The following is a 16,467-nucleotide window of genomic DNA, read 5'->3' as shown; positions in this document are numbered from 1 at the left end:
AAATCCGGGGGAGAGTGGTTGGTCAGGGCGCGCACTGCTTTTTTTTCGTGCGCTGCCTTTTATCGCGCACTGCCTTTTTTTTGCGCGCTGCCTTTTTTTCGTAACAGTGAGAACACCTTCTGTTAGTGAAAACAGGTAAGTAATGTAGGTCTTTCGTAACAGTGAGGTTTGGTAAACCGAGCGTCCGAAAAGCCGGGGACACCTGTAATAGATATGCTAGTTTTAATTTCAAAATATATTGCATTTGATTTACAAAGAGAAACAAGTAGATGAAATATCTGGGTTGACTAAAGGCAAACAGATTCTGATGTAGGCAACACAAACATGAGACCTCAGCCCAAAACTTCAACTGTTTACTCTTTCCATAGATGCTGCCTGACCTGCTTGAGTTCCTTCAGCATTTTGTGTGTGTCGTTCTAATGCGGGCAAAGACGGAGTCTTGAGAATTAGTGCCTATGAAACTGAAACTTGGGGAGAGTTGTTTAGTGTGCATCAACAATGTAATTAGGTGGGGTTTTCTGGCTCTTATGATAGCAGTTACAATAGCAGCTACACCCCAGTTATTCCAGTCACCAGGAAGAGGTAACACTTCCAGCAGATTGTAACAGACATTTGCCAAAGTGCTGGTGATAATGGCAGTATGGAAGAGGAAGTGATAATGATTGGTGAAGGGTGACCAATCCATTGGGACACAGTGAGTGGAATGTGGGTGCACAGTGGGTAAAACGTTTAAACTGCTTGCGTCCACATGCACAAATACCCGAATACCAGTGAGACAGTTTTCTGATGGATGAGGGCAGTGGAACACAGAGCCATAAGAATTATCATTTAGTGAGCCGGATGCTGAGCAACCCAATTGTGGTTTATCAGAATTTTACTGCATTTGTTTAATTCATCTGCTCCTTCCTTGATCCACATTATAAATGATCTGGAAGGTGTCCCTTACTAGCTTTTTCTTGTTTATGTATCTACTGTAGTTATGTCTTCTTTAATTCTTCTCATCTGTTTGCTCCTATATTCTGTTTCAATTTCGTTGGTTATCCTAAACAAAATTCTAAAATATTTCCTCCTCAGGTTTTTTCCTGGCAACATTTTTGTCAGGTACAATACCAACTTTCCTTCCCCTTATAATCCAATCTCTTTGCACCCTAAAAGGATGCATAGTTATTGCAAATCATGCTTCATTTCTCCAAATGCGTGCCACTACCCGTCCACTGACGCACTACAATCTAGTTTCCAAAGTTACCACTGCCAACCTACCTCCAATTTCTTCCTTGAGTCCAAACCATTATAATTTTTAAATTAAATGTAAAATGCAATCATATTGTAATCCTTTTTAAAATCTCTTTACAATAGGTCTCTTAATTAATTCTCACTCGTTACACACTAGATCTGAAAGAGACTGATGACTAACAGGTTCCTCAATGTACTGTTTTAGAAATTCACCTTATATACAGGTACCTTCATCTTCAACATCTTTTGATCGTCTCATCAGCTTTGCCCAGTCTAAAGTTTCCCATGATTACTATATCTACCATTACATTTCTCTTTAATTTCCTTTTTTATAATACAGTATATATCTATTATTCCAAAGCTTATAGTAAACTCCCACCAAATGTTTGAGACACAGACTGCAGATTCAGGAATCTGGAGAAAAAGAAACTGGGAAAAAACTCAAGCAGCATTTGAGGAAAAGGAAATGTTGACATTTTGTACCTTCAAACTGAAACATTAACTAGGTTTCTTTTTCAGCTGCGCTTAACCTGCCGAGTATTTCCAGCACTTAATCTGATTTTCGTCTCTGACCTCTATTGATCTGAATTCAACACCACAATTTGCAAGCCAAGAACGTTTTTTACTACTATTCAAATGATATCCTTTCTTTTTCAAATGATACTCCCATTTGGATAAGCAGGGCAGCACTGTGAGGATCCTGTTTTTTTGATTTCTCAAGTGCCTTCAATATCATACAGCCCTCATTGCTGGAAGAAAAGCCCCATTCAATGCACACTGGCGTTTCCATTGTATCACAGATAATGGACTACCTGATTGGCAGATCACAATATATGTGGCTTCGAAGTTGTGTGTCAGACATGGCTATAAGCAGCACTGGGGCCTCACAGCAGATTTTATTGGCTCCCTTCCTGTTTACCCTGTATACCTTGGACTTTAGATACACTGAGTCATGTCACCTGCAGAAATTCTCTGATGACTCAGCAGTAGTTGAGTGTATAAAGGGAGGTCGGGAGGATGAACACAGGGCTCTGGTGGAGGACTTTGTCAAATAGTGCAAGCTGAATCATCTGCAGCTCAACATTAGTAAGACAAAGGAGATGGTGATAGACTTTAGGAAGACTAAGCCTACATTGCTCCCTACTACTATTGATGGTGAGGACATAGCTGTGGTGAGGACCTATAAGTACCTGGGAATACACCTGGATGATATACTTGCATGGAGCACCAACACAGAGGCTGTGTACAAGAAGGGCCAGAGTGGCCTCTACTTCCTGAGGAGACTGAGGTCCTTTGGAGTATGCTCCACCAGTCGGTTGTCAGCAGTACAATCTTCTATGCAGTGGTGTGTTGGGGCAATAAAGGTGATGCCAACAGGTTCAATAAACTAATTAGAAAAGCTGGCTCTGTTATAGAAGTCAAGCTGGACACAGTGGGGGTTGTGATAGAATGAAGGACCCTATGGAAACTCCTGGCAATTCTGGACAATTCTGCTTGCCACCTTGACTGAACAGAGGAGCACTTTCAGTAATAGACTAAGACAACTGAGCTGCTCCAAACAGCGCCATATGGGGTCATTCTTACCCTCGGCCATCAGGCTCTGTAATGAGTCAACCTATGGTGGGGGAAGTGATGACCTCCCCCCCCCCCCCCCCCGTTAGACTGTCTGTGGTAATGTATTTTTTATTCTTTCTACTTGTAACACTACTGTGACACTGTAATTTCCTTTGGGATCAATTAAGTATCTACCTACAGTGCCCATCTCTCCTAATTCACAAGTTAGCTGAAATATTTAGTTTCCAATTTTGGCCATGTTTCACTTCAGGCAATTATTTCCATTTATACATGAATCACGAGTAACAGTTGGTAACTAGCCCTTCAAATCTGTTCTGCTATTTAGAATCAGAATCATTTTATTGCCAGTATGTGAAACATACTAGAATTGATTGTGGTTTGGTGCCAAGCATGAAACACAGGACAATACCATAACAGATAACGCAACAGCAACCAACAACTTACAAGACAATAATGTAAACAGTCATGAGCTATCAACAATTATCAACTAACATGCCCCAACTTCAATAATCAAACTTAAATATATGTGAAAATATGAACAGACTAAACAACACTGGACCACAAACATTTTGCTTCCTGAATACCTTTGGGTATATCTTATGGATTTTGGGATGCTGACCATGAAAATCACCTTGAAATTTTACTATCACACTTTTTTTTGAAATCGCCTAAATTTGTTATTTCAATTCATAATTCAAGTCAGAATAATAGATGCCAAGATTAAGGAAGGCATTTTTGTTGGTCCACAAATCAAACAGGTCATCAATGACAGGCAATTCAAAGAACTTCTAGTGAGACCACAGAAAATAGCATGGAAGGTATCAAGGATGTTGTTGAAAATTGCCTTGCAACTACAGAGCATCAAACTACGCACAACTGGACAACATGCTTCAAGCATACAAAACCATGAGGGGTAACATATCACTAAGGATTCATTTTCTGCATTCTCATTTAGACTTCTTCCCCGCAAATCTTGGTGCTGTCAATGATGATCATTGTGGTAATGGAGAAATGGTATTAAGGCAACTGGAGTCCATTAATGCTGGCTGATTATTGTTCAGTGTTTAAATAAGAAGCTTCGGACACTGAGCACAAATGAAAATCACCAACGATGCATTTTTAGTTTAGATGAACTATTACAAAGTGTCAGCACCATTATTCAATAAAAGTTGTTTTTTTTTGTTTCTCCGAATTCCTATGTGATACAAGTAGTCTGAAATAATATTTATGTTCAGTTTCCATCATATAAAAAAATTCTGAGGAAGCAACATTTATGAAAAAATAATTGTTGCCCAGTGTAATTATCAACAGAACAAGGAGAGCAGGAAAGACCATTTAACAATGTTGTACAGGGACAGTCAGGGTATACACTTGAGTGAGTTTTGTTGAGAAGCTGGAATACTACAGGAAAGAAACTTTGGAGATAATCTGTAGTCCTAGTGGTGATGGATCAATGTCAATTGATGGCTATTTGGTGAAAAGGTGACTGCTAGGGTGGCTGCAGTTAGCAGTAATTTTCTCAGCCAATGTTCTCTGCTGAGAGGACCACTCGTTGCAAATGGAACTTGGGAGAGGTAGGTGGTGGTGGGAGACCAAACGGCGAAAGAAGTGGTCACAACACTCAATGATGGCCGAGTAAAATTAATCAGAATACACTCTGCGAGTTTCCCATGCTGGTGTAGGAAGAACAATCTTTGCCTGGCTTTCCTAGAGATGAGCGTAACGTGCTTATTCAATATATTGGTAATGGTTGTTCCCTAGGAATATGAATTTCACAACCACAGGCACAGCCTGACCACTGATTTCTCGGGGGGGGGGGGGGAGGTAGGAAGTCAGATAATTTTATAAGATCCTGTCTGATCTGACTACAACCTCAACTGTGCATTCCGCATTCCCAACTACCTACAGCAATATTCCACTCCCCTACTCATCACAAAATCTATCTACTTACCTCTGCCTTAAGAATATCTGAGTACTCTACACTTACTGCCCTTTGAGGAAGTTTCAAAGATTCATATCCTCTGAACGAGAACAAGGCTTCCTTATCTCTGGTTTTGGTGAGCTACCTCTTATTTTCAAACGGTGACACTTAGTTCCAGAATCATACACAAGAGGAAGCATCCTTTCTATGTCCACTTGTCAAGGCCCATCAGAATCTTTTATTTCAGTCTTGCTGCCTCCCATTTTTCTATATTCCAGTAGATAAAAGCACAGCCCACCCAGCCTTTCCTCACAAGACAAACTGTCCATTCCTATCTGATAAACCTCTGAACTGGTCCTTACACATTTTATTTCTTTCCTCAGTTTAAACCAATACAAGATACAGTATTCTCAATGTGGTTTGAACAGTGACCATATAACTGAAGCATAGTTTCATTCTGCAAACAACTCCCTGGCAATAACAATAACATTCTGTTAAGCTTTCCCAATTTATCAGCACACTAGCCTTTTGTAAGCCATGTACTAGGACACTCAGATCACTCTGCTTCCTAGAGTTCTGTGATCGCTGATAATTTAGATAAAATATTTATTTCCCTATTATAAAGGACAAACCCACATAAATTCCATCCGCCAGATCTTTTACACATCATCTTATCTTCATTCTTTTGCAGCCTCTTTATGTCCACTTCATAACATCCTGCCTATCTTTGTCATCAGTAAATTTAGCAACCACACCTTTGGTTCCTTTCCTCCCCCAAGTTACCTATAAAAATTATAAGTTAATGCCTCAGGGCCAATCCATACTGCACATCATAGGCTACATCTTGGCAAGCAGTGAAAGACCCATTTTATGTCTACTCTTTCTGCTAGATGGTCTATCAACTATTCACATTATGTTATTTCCTACCTTACAAGTTTTTTTTTAAATCTTCCATAATATTGAATTGACTTTATTTCTACATCCTTCACATACACGAGTAAAAATCTTTACATTACGTCTCCATTTAAATGTGCAATGTGCAATCATGATAATTTATAATAAGTAGTACAATGTAATATAGAAATACACTTAGATCAGTGCGAGTTAATTAGTCTGATGGCCTGGTGGAAGAAGTTGTCCCAGAGCCTGTTGGTCCTGGCTTTTATGCTGTGGTACCATTCCCAGATGGGAGCAGCTAGAATAGATTGTGGTTGGGATGACTCGGGTCCCCAATGATCCTATGGGCCCTTTTTACACATCTGTCTTTGTAAATGTCCTGCATCATGGGAAGTTCACAACTACAGATATGCTGGGCTGTTTGCACCACTCTCTGCAGAGTCCTGCAATTACGGGAGTGATACAGCCAGTCAGGATGGTCTCAATAGTGCCCCTGCAGAAAGTTCTTAGGATTTGGGGGTCCATTCCAAACTTCTCAACCATCTAAGATGAGAGAGGCGCTGTTGTGCCTTTTTCACCACACAGCTGGTCTGTACAGACCACGTGAGGTCTTCGATGATGTGGATGCCGAGGAACTTAAAACTGTTTACCCTCTCAACTCCAGATCCATTTATGTCAATAGGGGTTAGCCCATCTCCATTCCTCCTGTAATCCACAACCAGCGCCTTTGTTTTTGCGACATTGAGGGAGAGGTTGTTTTCTTGACACCACTGTGTCAGAGAGATGACATCCTTCCTGTAGGCTACCTCGTTATTGTTTGAGATTAGGTTTATCAATGTAGTGTTGTTGGCAAATTTAATTAGCAGATTAGAGCTGTGGGTGGCAACACAGTCATGGGTATACAGGGAGTAAAGGAGGGGACTTAGTACACAGCCCTGAGGGGCTCTTGTTTTGAGAGTCAGAGAGGTGGAGGTGAGGGAGCCCACCCTTACCACCTGCCGGCGATCTGACAGTAAGTCCAGGATCCTGCTGCACAAGGCAGGGTGAAGGCTGAGGTCTCTGAGTTTCTTGTTGAGCCTGGATGGAACTATGGTGTCGAATGCTGAACTGTAGTCCAAGAACTGCATTCTCACATAAGCATCCTTCTTCTCCAGGTGTGTAAGGACGGTATGTAGAGCAGTGGCTATTGTGTCGTCTGTCAATCGTTTGTGTCGGTAGGCGCCAATATAGCATCATATCAAGCATCTCAACGGTTCTCCTTTCTGATGAAGTGTTTCGGCCTGAAACGTCAACTGTTTATTTCTCTCCACCGATGCTGCCCGACTTGCTGAGTTTTACCAGCACTGTATGTATTCCTTGATATATCCAGCTACTGCAGAACCTCATGTTCCTGGCTCCTCTTTATCGAGAGCATGTCTCTTCTTCAAAGATCTCCAAATATATTGGTCAAGTACTATTTTCTTTTCATGAAACCATGTTGATTCTGCGTATGCTATGATCATTTGTGTCATTTTGAGTGTTCATGCAACTAATAAGAAAGTCTAGGATTTTACATCATCTTTCACACTCCTTTCAGCATATTCACAGGTGATTACTGCCAACAAAATATTTCTGAGAGGAGGCTATTATAGCAATATAGAAAATACGGCAGTTAGTTTGCACAATGCAAGTTCACAAAAATGGTATCATAATAATGACAAGATGTAATAAATTGACTGAAAGATAAATATTGCCAAAGACTCTGAAGTTCAATTCCTACACTCCCTTGTGTCACGGGACCTTTTAGGTTCACTTGAGGAAGCAAATGGATTTTTGGCTTTCATATCTCATCCAAAAAACATTCGAGTCTGCAACTAACACTCAGTACAATGCTGGAAAATCACCCTGGATTCTGTGTGCAATTCTCATAACCAAAACTTGAACCCAAAATATTTTGACTTGAAAGCAACCAAAAACTAAGGAAGCTCCCTCCTCCGGCAACTATTTCACTCGGCACTTTTCCTAAATTTTAAGCCAACTTGTAGAATTGATTCCGGTTCAGATTTAGATTTATTTATCGTATGTACATCAAAATGTAGAGCACCAGTTAAATTAACAGCCAACACACCTAAGGATATGCTGGGGGCAGTCCAAAAGTATCACATTTCAGCAGCAAGCTAGCATGCCCACAATGACTACCACAACATAACATGCCCCTTTCACTCACACACACAGTCCTCTTCTGATCTCCAACAGACATCAGGGCTCTGACCTCTAGAGAGGCTGAACCCAGGGACTTTGACCTTTGGTCTTCTACCTCTAGATTCACCGCTCTTTGGACACTACCTTCATCACTGTCCTTCCAATTTCACCGACCTCTGAGTATCAACCCCAAGATTCATTAATAACAGGATTGACCCTCAGGCCTCAATTCTTGGACTTGTCGGTCAAGGTTTTACCTCAACGTCTGTACGTATACAGACCTCCAACCCCAGTGACCAGTGGATTCACGGGCTCTCATGGTCATAGTCATACTTTACTGATCCCGGGGGAAATTGGTCTTCGTTACAGTTGCACCATAATACTAAATAGTAATAGAAATAGTAATACTACTATTAGTGAATAGTAATAGTCATGGAAATAATAGTAATAGAAAAATAGTAATAAATAGTTAAATAGTAATATGTAAATTATGCCAGTAAATTATGAAATAAGTCCAGGACCAGCCTATTGGCTCAGGGGGTCTGACCCTCCAAGGGAGGAGTTGTAAAGTTTGATGGCCACAGGCAAGAATGACTTCTCTGTGCTGCATCTTGGAGGAATGAGTCTCTGGCTGAATGTACTCCTGTGCCCACCCAGTACATTATGTAGTGGTTGGGAGACATTGACCAAGATGGCATGCAACTTAGATAGCATCCTCTTTTCAGACACCACCGTGAGAGAGTCCAGTTCCATCCCCACAACATCACTGGCCTTACGAATGAGTTTGTTGATTCTGTTGGTGTCTGCTACCCTCAACCTGCTGCCCCAGCACACAACAGCAAACATGATAGCACTGGCCACCACAGACTTGTAGAACATCCTCAGCATCGTCCAGCAGATGATAAAGGACCTCAGTCTCCTCAGGAAATAGAGACAGCTCTGACCCTTCTTGTAGACAGCCTCAGTGTTATTAGACCAGTCCAGTTTATTGTCAATTCGTATCCCCAGATATTTGTAATTCTCCACCATGTCCACACTGACCCAACTGGATGGAAACAGGGGTCACCAGTACCTTAGCTCTCCTCAGGTCTACCACCAGCTCGTGACTCCCTCCCATATGGGCCTCCAATCGGGACTCATCAATTTGGGGATTGCTGGTCTCCTCAGTGCCTGCCAACCTTAACTCTAGGATTGCTGCTTTCAACTGCGGAGCACTCTGACTACCAGCTCCTGCTCGACCTCTAACTCTTCCTCATCCCTGTTCCTAAATCCTAGCCTGACCCCAACTCCCTGCGCAGTTTCTAAATCAATCCACACAAATCTAAGAAAACAGTTAAGTCTGAGCCAATTTATCTACAGATTCTGTCAGATCCAACTCACTATTTAATTTGAACATCTTCTCCGGTAGTTCCTTGATACACAAAATAACCTACTTCTACTTTGGTTTTATGGGTTCTGAGATGCAAATGAGGTCAATATAGGAATTATATATTTGTTCACATAGGGGGTGGCAGAGATTAACCAGGAGGGCAGTTAGGTAATTTGTGAAGTTGTTCACTCATCACTTTCCCAGTAACTCTGTATATACAGTATATTTCAGTATTTTATAACATGTCAATGGATGCAAAATACCCAAGTGAAATGCTGAAGTCCTAATAGGACAGCTGGCTTATATACAATAAACCAAATGAATCTTGGATCACTTCCCTAACTTTCTAAATGATTCGTATTTTGGTAGTACAGCAGGCAGAGGGAAGCAGAAATCCAAATTACTTTCTTAGTTCCACTCTCACAATGCACCACGCATAAATTGCTAAGGACAAGGCTAGCTCAACTAAACTGTTACAAAACTGAATATTGAGTGATGATACACATGTAGAACTTCATCCCACAAAAATAATTCAAGCTTATTTGACAATCTGAGATAGAAAAATTTACCTCATTCACTCCAACACTGAATGGAGTCCACAACCTACGGACTTACTTCCATGGACTCTACAACTTATTACTTATTGTTATCCCTTTCTGTATTTGCACAATTTGTTGTCTTTTGCACATTGGCTGTTTGTCTGTCTCTGCATGTAGTTTTCTCATTGATTCTATTGTGTTTCTTTGTACTTACTGTGAATATCCACAAGAAAATGAATGTCACTGTACTATATGATGACATATATAAATTTACTTTGAACTTTGAATGAAGCAAAGGCAGATGCATGGAGTTAAGAAACCATAACCCCATTGAACGTCAAAAACTAAAAAGGCTAAATGCACTCCTGGTCATAAATTGCACTCTGGCTCTTCACATCGATGGCGCTGAATGCTGCTCTCTTGTTCCAAACCTGTGAAAATTTTATGATTCTATACCGTGATAAGTGCCTCTCTTTACTATGAACCCAGAACCCAGGTGGCAGCCTCCCAGATCAAAGCAAGTCTGAACAGGCACGGTGAGTAAAGGCACAACTATTTCACCGGCAGTAGTGGGGCTTTCACTACCGCTCAATCCTGCTCAACAAGTAGCAACTAACAAAAACCTGTCAGGTTGTCAGCAAGATACGCATTTTAATACCCAACCTCCTGCAAGCACCCACTTGCACAATTTTAAAAGAGACTTAAACAAATATATAATCATTATATATACACATACACACAAGAATGCTCAGTGAATTAACACAAATATTCAAATGAAAACATTAGGATATTGGTGATAATGGCAGTAGTGTGTTAATATTCCTTATTCATTTAGTGACCTTTTGACACCCATCTGATGTAGCATATATTACATTTGTGAAAGATATTCAAGATTTTTCTTTTGATTCCTAACTTTAGTTGGACTATAAGATTCTGGATAAAGTTAGGACAAAATCAAACTGAAATGAAATTTGCTTTACCAACCCCCCACACCACCCAAAACTGCACTGAGGCCCGCAATTAAGTACAAGGCGGGGTGGGGGGGGGGGGGGAGAGGGAGCAAGGCAACATGCACACAAACGTTTTTTTTTCTTTAACATCTGGGTTGAATTAAATATTGATTAGATAATGCAGTCTATGTGTTAAAGCACTTATTTTAAAAGCTTGCATTATGCCTATATGGACTGAATGGGGGGAAAAGCCAATGCATAAGCTCCCTATGTTCACATGCAAAAAATGGGGCTCACCCAAATACTGGAGATCCATGACAATATAGGTTTGTACCTCTCTATTTGTTGAATAGGTAGCCCATTTCAGTAATGTACAAATAAGGAACTAAAATATAAATAACTGCCCAGAAAAGTACTACTAAAATTAACGTGCCAGCAAAACATTAGAAGTGAAACAAGTTTCATAGTAGACAGTGTATGAAAAAATTCCACTGAAAAGAGGGATGCAGTATTTCTGCTAGCATTAGCCAAAGATGCCCCTGCCCCAACACTAACCTAAGAAACAAAGCTAAATCCATAGACCACCAAATTTAGCAAAAGACCTTGGATGCCAAAGAAAAAAATCTAATATTATGTGTCTTTATCTCCTATATGAGATCCTGCAATGACAATCTACAAAATCATATTGAAAAAAAAATTAGAATCAGTATTCCCTTCAATATAAGTATCTTCAAAATTCACAACTAATCATCCTCTCATGAAAGGGATAACCAACTTTATGGATGCAGTAGTCTTTTGGGGGCCCATTCAAGTTTATATGCAAACAAATGGTTGGGAGTTGTTTGGTATTGTTTACCTCTCTGTCAAAAATGCCAAGGTACATGATCCACTGAAAGATCAAATAACATTAAGGAACAACTCAGAAAATAACTCAAATTACACCGCTTTTTCACACCATTAAGTACAGACATGGATGAAATGTTAAACAGTAATGGGCTACTCAAGGACACATTTTTAAAAAATGTTGATGTTATGAAGGTATCAGGTTAGATCCTAAATCTCTGCCTATTCTGAAATTTGTTCCACAACATTAACTGAAGTTAACTTGAAATATGGCAGATTTAGTAATTAAGTTGCTCAAATAACATAAATTACACCAAAATTTCCAATGAAGTTTTAGATGCAGATTGTAGTTAGAACATAGAAATTTACAGCACATTACAGGCAGTTCGGCCTACAATATTGTGCCGACCACATAACCTACTCTAGAAACTGCCTAGAATTACCTTACCGCATAGCTCTCTAATTTTCTAAGCTACATGTATAAGAGACTCTTAAAAGACACTACAGTATCCGCCTCCATCGCCGTCATTGGCAGTGCATTCTATGTACCCACCATTCCCTGTGCAAAAAATTCACCCCTGACATCTCCTCTATACCTATTTCCAAACGCCTTAAAACTATGCCCCCTCGTGTTAGCCATTTTAGCCCTGGGAAAAAGCCTCTGGCTACCCACACGATCAATGCCTCTCATCATCTTATACACCTCCATCAGGTCAACTCTCAACCTCTGTTGCTCCAAGGAGAAAAGGCTGAGTTCACTCAACCTATTCTCATAAGGCATACTCTCCAATCCAGGCAACACCCTTGTAAATCTCCTCTGCACCCTTTCTATAGTTTCCACATATTTCCTGTAGTGAGGTGACCAGAACTGAACACAGTACTCCAAGTGGGGTCTGAGCAAGGTCTTATATAGCTGTAACATTACCTCACGGCTCTTGAACTCACTCAAGAGTTGCTGAATGCCAACACACCATACGCCTTCTTAACAACACTGTCAACCTGTGCAGCAGCTTTAAATGTCCTATGGACACGGACCCCAATAACACTAGATTCCACCTTCAAATTTGACCTACCAAAATGAACCACTTCACACTTATTTGGGTTGAATTCCAGTTACCTCTGCAACATTCAACAACTGAAGACCCACTTCCATCCACTGCCATTCCAACCCTAGAACATAAGCTCTGTCTGGGTTTCAACTGCACTTTGTTTTCTTGAGTCACTACAAAGGACTGAGTTGTTTGGAAGAAAAATTACAAGTGCACGACATATTGCTAACAGCAGCTCATGCTCTTTTTAGGCAGACCTTCAAGATTATGCATTACTTACTTCAACTCTAGTTGTGAAAAAACAGCCAAAGTAGAACACTTAAACCCTACCAGATAATGGTAGGAAGTGTCTGAAGGATATGGAGAGCCATAGTCCAGGTGCAAGTCGATGGAACTAGGCAGAGTAACAGTTCGGCATGAACTAAATGGGTCCAAGGGCTTGTTTCTGTGCTACAGTTCTCTACAATTACATGATAGATGGGCAGTTTCTGAGGTACTACTTCTTCTGCTATTTATGCAGGCTTTCTGCTGCACCCAAGGCATGGAGTTCAAAGTTCTCAATGTCATCCTGAATGAGCCTTCTCCATTTTAAGCTGTTGTGAGCCTAGAAGTCACAGTTACCAGTAGTACTATGCAGCAACTTTAAAAGATGGTACTAAGAACCCCTTAGACTAAGGGTTCCCAACCTTTTTTATACCGTGGTCCACTACCATTAATTGAGGGGTCCGTGGAACTCAGGATGGGAACCCTTGCCTTAGACTCACTTCCTCTGCCTCCTTTCCAGCTTAGGGCCAGTATCATAAGTCTGGAATTGGGCACGCAAATGACATGGAGCTGGCAATGTAATTTATGGCTGAATGCTGGGAATGTTACATTGGGAGAGGATGATGATGTTGGTTCACTTACCTTGGTTCTACTAGGCTCAAACACCCAAGACATTGTCCTATTAAAAGGAAGAACAGAGGCACAGGAAAGACAGGCAATCTTCATGCACTGGATCACCAGTGATCTCCTCAACTATGACACTAGTCTCTACAGGAGTTCCCTGGACCCCATCAGCCATTTTCATCCAGCCTTGCCAGCACTCCCGAAATCAAGTCAAAACAGTCATATGATAATTTTAAAATCTTAGGAAGCAGTCTGCTAAATTTTTAAAAACCTGGCAGTGAGAAACATCAGTCACAATATACAAGCCCATGGCACAAACAACGGAAAGAGTTTATGTAAGGAAGTCCCATGGATGTCATAATCATGAGCATCTTGAAGAATATCTCCTTTAGTTCAAATGTGGTAACTACAGATGCATCTTCTTGGTCTGCTAAATGTCAAGCTTCCTCGAATGCCTCTTACCAGCTGCTCCCCAATTCATACTGTGGATTCCATCCATTTAGAGGCACAGCTGAAATGATACTCACTGTACGCCAACTCCAAGTGTAGATACAGTACCACTTTATACCGCATTTTTCAAACTTATTAGCCTTTGTCAACAGTAAAATTGTTGCAACAGCTGCATTCTTAATGACTGATGGTAGACCATCCCATTCTGACATAAACAGGCCACAATATCACAGGAAGTCAGCACAAGCAACGTTTGCAGGATTAACTATATAAATCTGTAAATACAGACCTGATGAAGGGTCTCAGCCTGAAACATCAACTATTTATTCCTCTCCATAAGTGCTACTTGACTTGCTGAGTTTCTCCAGGATTTTGTGTAGGTTACGCAAGATCTCCAGCACGAACAGAATCTCATGTTTTTGATATATTCATGCTTCTGAGTTTGGAATCTGGCTTGATTATTTCTCTTCACTCTATATTGGCAACTGTGCTCGTTCCATAAAATCCCTCTGATTTCACTAGTCAAAATGAAATCATCCTTAAAACCTCAAACACAAGGAAATCTGCAGATGCTGGAACTGAATGCAGCAGGTCAGGCAGCACCTCTAGGAAGAGGTACAGTCAATGTTTCGGGCTGAGACCCTTCATCAACCTGCTTACTTGATCAAGCTTTCAATCACTTCTTTTTGATCAAATTCATAATGTTGGAATTTTACAGGACATATAGATGTGTGCAAGTGTTATCTTGGAAATAAATAGTTTTATTCGGATTTCTTCATTTGTTTGTTTGTATGCTAATTAAATCAGGTGATTATGCTTCTTGCCCATCAATGACTCTTACCAAGTATTGAGTTTAACTTGTGTGAATGTCAGCTGTTTATTTTATTTTTAGAGATACAGCAGAAAACAGGCCCTTTTGGACCAATGAGCCACACTACCTAGGAACCTACCTATTTAAGACCAGCCTAATCACAGGATAATTTATAACGACCAATTAACCTACAAACCCATAGATCTTTGGACTGTGGGAGGAAACCGGAGCACCCAGAAGAAACCCATGCTGTTCATGGGGAGAATGTACAAACTCTTTACAGATGAGCTGGTCAATGGAAGTCAGATAATGAGGCATGTTTGAATGGTGGATAGAATGTCAGTTAAGCTTTGTCCAAGATGGCATCAAATTTATTAAGTGTTTTGTTCGTGGAAGTCTAATTCTCTCAGCAGGGTAGTCAGCAGCCTCTGATCAGCTCTCAGTATTTGTGGGATGCAAATGTTACCTGCTGCTTGTAAAGCAAATCTTGAACTGCGTGCGTGCAGGCAAGAATTGCTTTAATTTTCAAAGGAATTAAACATTGTGCAATAATTTCTACATTTTTCCTTTTGATGGAAGGAATATATTGAGTCACAAAAGATTGAATATCTGAGATTAAGTATTGAAAAGCTCCTGCAGTGATACTCTGGGATTGAGAGGACCATATTTCTTTGTGCAAGGTACGACCACAACTTCCAGTGAGGTAATCCCTGATTTCAGTTTTATCAGAACTCATCGATATCACACTTAACTCAAATGCTGCCCCAGAGTCAAGGCCAGTCATTCACTAATCTATGTTTGTACCACACTATGAAGATGTCTGGAGCCAAGAGACCCTAGAGGAATCCAAACGGAGCACAGTTGCACAGGTTATAGTAGAGCAAATGTTATGTGTTATAATTCACTGTCAACAGCTTTGGTCTTAACACAGAATGATAGGAGCACTGAATCGTCAGAGCACAGTAGGTTATTTGGCCCAGCACGTACAAGGTAGACTCAACCAGAGTGACTTGTTAGCTCCAGTTCCAAGCGTATTCTCATTACACTTGTAAATTTCTCTTCATTTATCTAATTCCCTCCTTATATCTACAATGGGCATTCTTAGCATCTGCAGACAGCAAGTTCCAGATTCCAACCATATACTACACAGCAGAACTTTAGTGAAAATGCGTAGGTAGATGGGAGAAGAAATTTAATCTGAGAAAGGTAGTATATTTGGATAAGAATAAGAACAGCAATGGAAATTAGAAAGGACATGGTCCTAAAAGGAGCACAAACACAAAAGATCTTTAAGTATTTGTGCAAAGCTTATTGAAAGTGGGAGGGCCAGTTGATGAAGTGGTTGAAAAAAAAGCATACGGTAGCCTGGCCTTGATCTACACCTATTTCAAGTATATTCAAAAAAAATCATGATGTACTTTAAGGCATTAGTTTGATAACTAATTCATCTAAGCAGTTCTGGGCAGCACATTAGGAAAAATGTAAAGGTTTAGGGAGACTGCAAGGAATTTATGGCAATGATTCCAGGGACGAACAACTTTAGTTACATGGACAAACTGAAAAACTAATGATGTTCTCATCTGAACAGACCAGGTTCCACTGAAGTAACTGTGTACTTGACACTGCTAGAAAATTTGTTCTGAGTAAAGGGTCAAGAACTGGAATGAAGGCAACTTGCAAAAGTGACACAAGGAGAATTATTTTTGTATAAATGCAGACTGTGATTCCATGAAAATTCTGGTTCATAATGTCAAGTTAATC

General features: G+C 40.4%; 1 protein-coding gene across 2 annotated transcripts in view; it reads right to left on the bottom strand.

Annotated features, from left to right (window-relative positions):
- LOC140205760 (serine/threonine-protein kinase N2-like) overlaps positions 1-16,467 on the bottom strand; it is a 151,853-nt gene that overhangs the window by 119,684 nt on the left and 15,702 nt on the right. The gene's annotated exons all lie outside the window — the stretch shown is intronic.

Source organism: Mobula birostris, chromosome 12 (assembly GCF_030028105.1).
Source record: "Mobula birostris isolate sMobBir1 chromosome 12, sMobBir1.hap1, whole genome shotgun sequence".
NCBI classification, from domain to species: domain Eukaryota; kingdom Metazoa; phylum Chordata; class Chondrichthyes; order Myliobatiformes; family Myliobatidae; genus Mobula; species Mobula birostris.
Note: the sequence above shows the minus strand (reverse complement) of the source record. Positions and strands in the feature narration are given on the sequence as shown.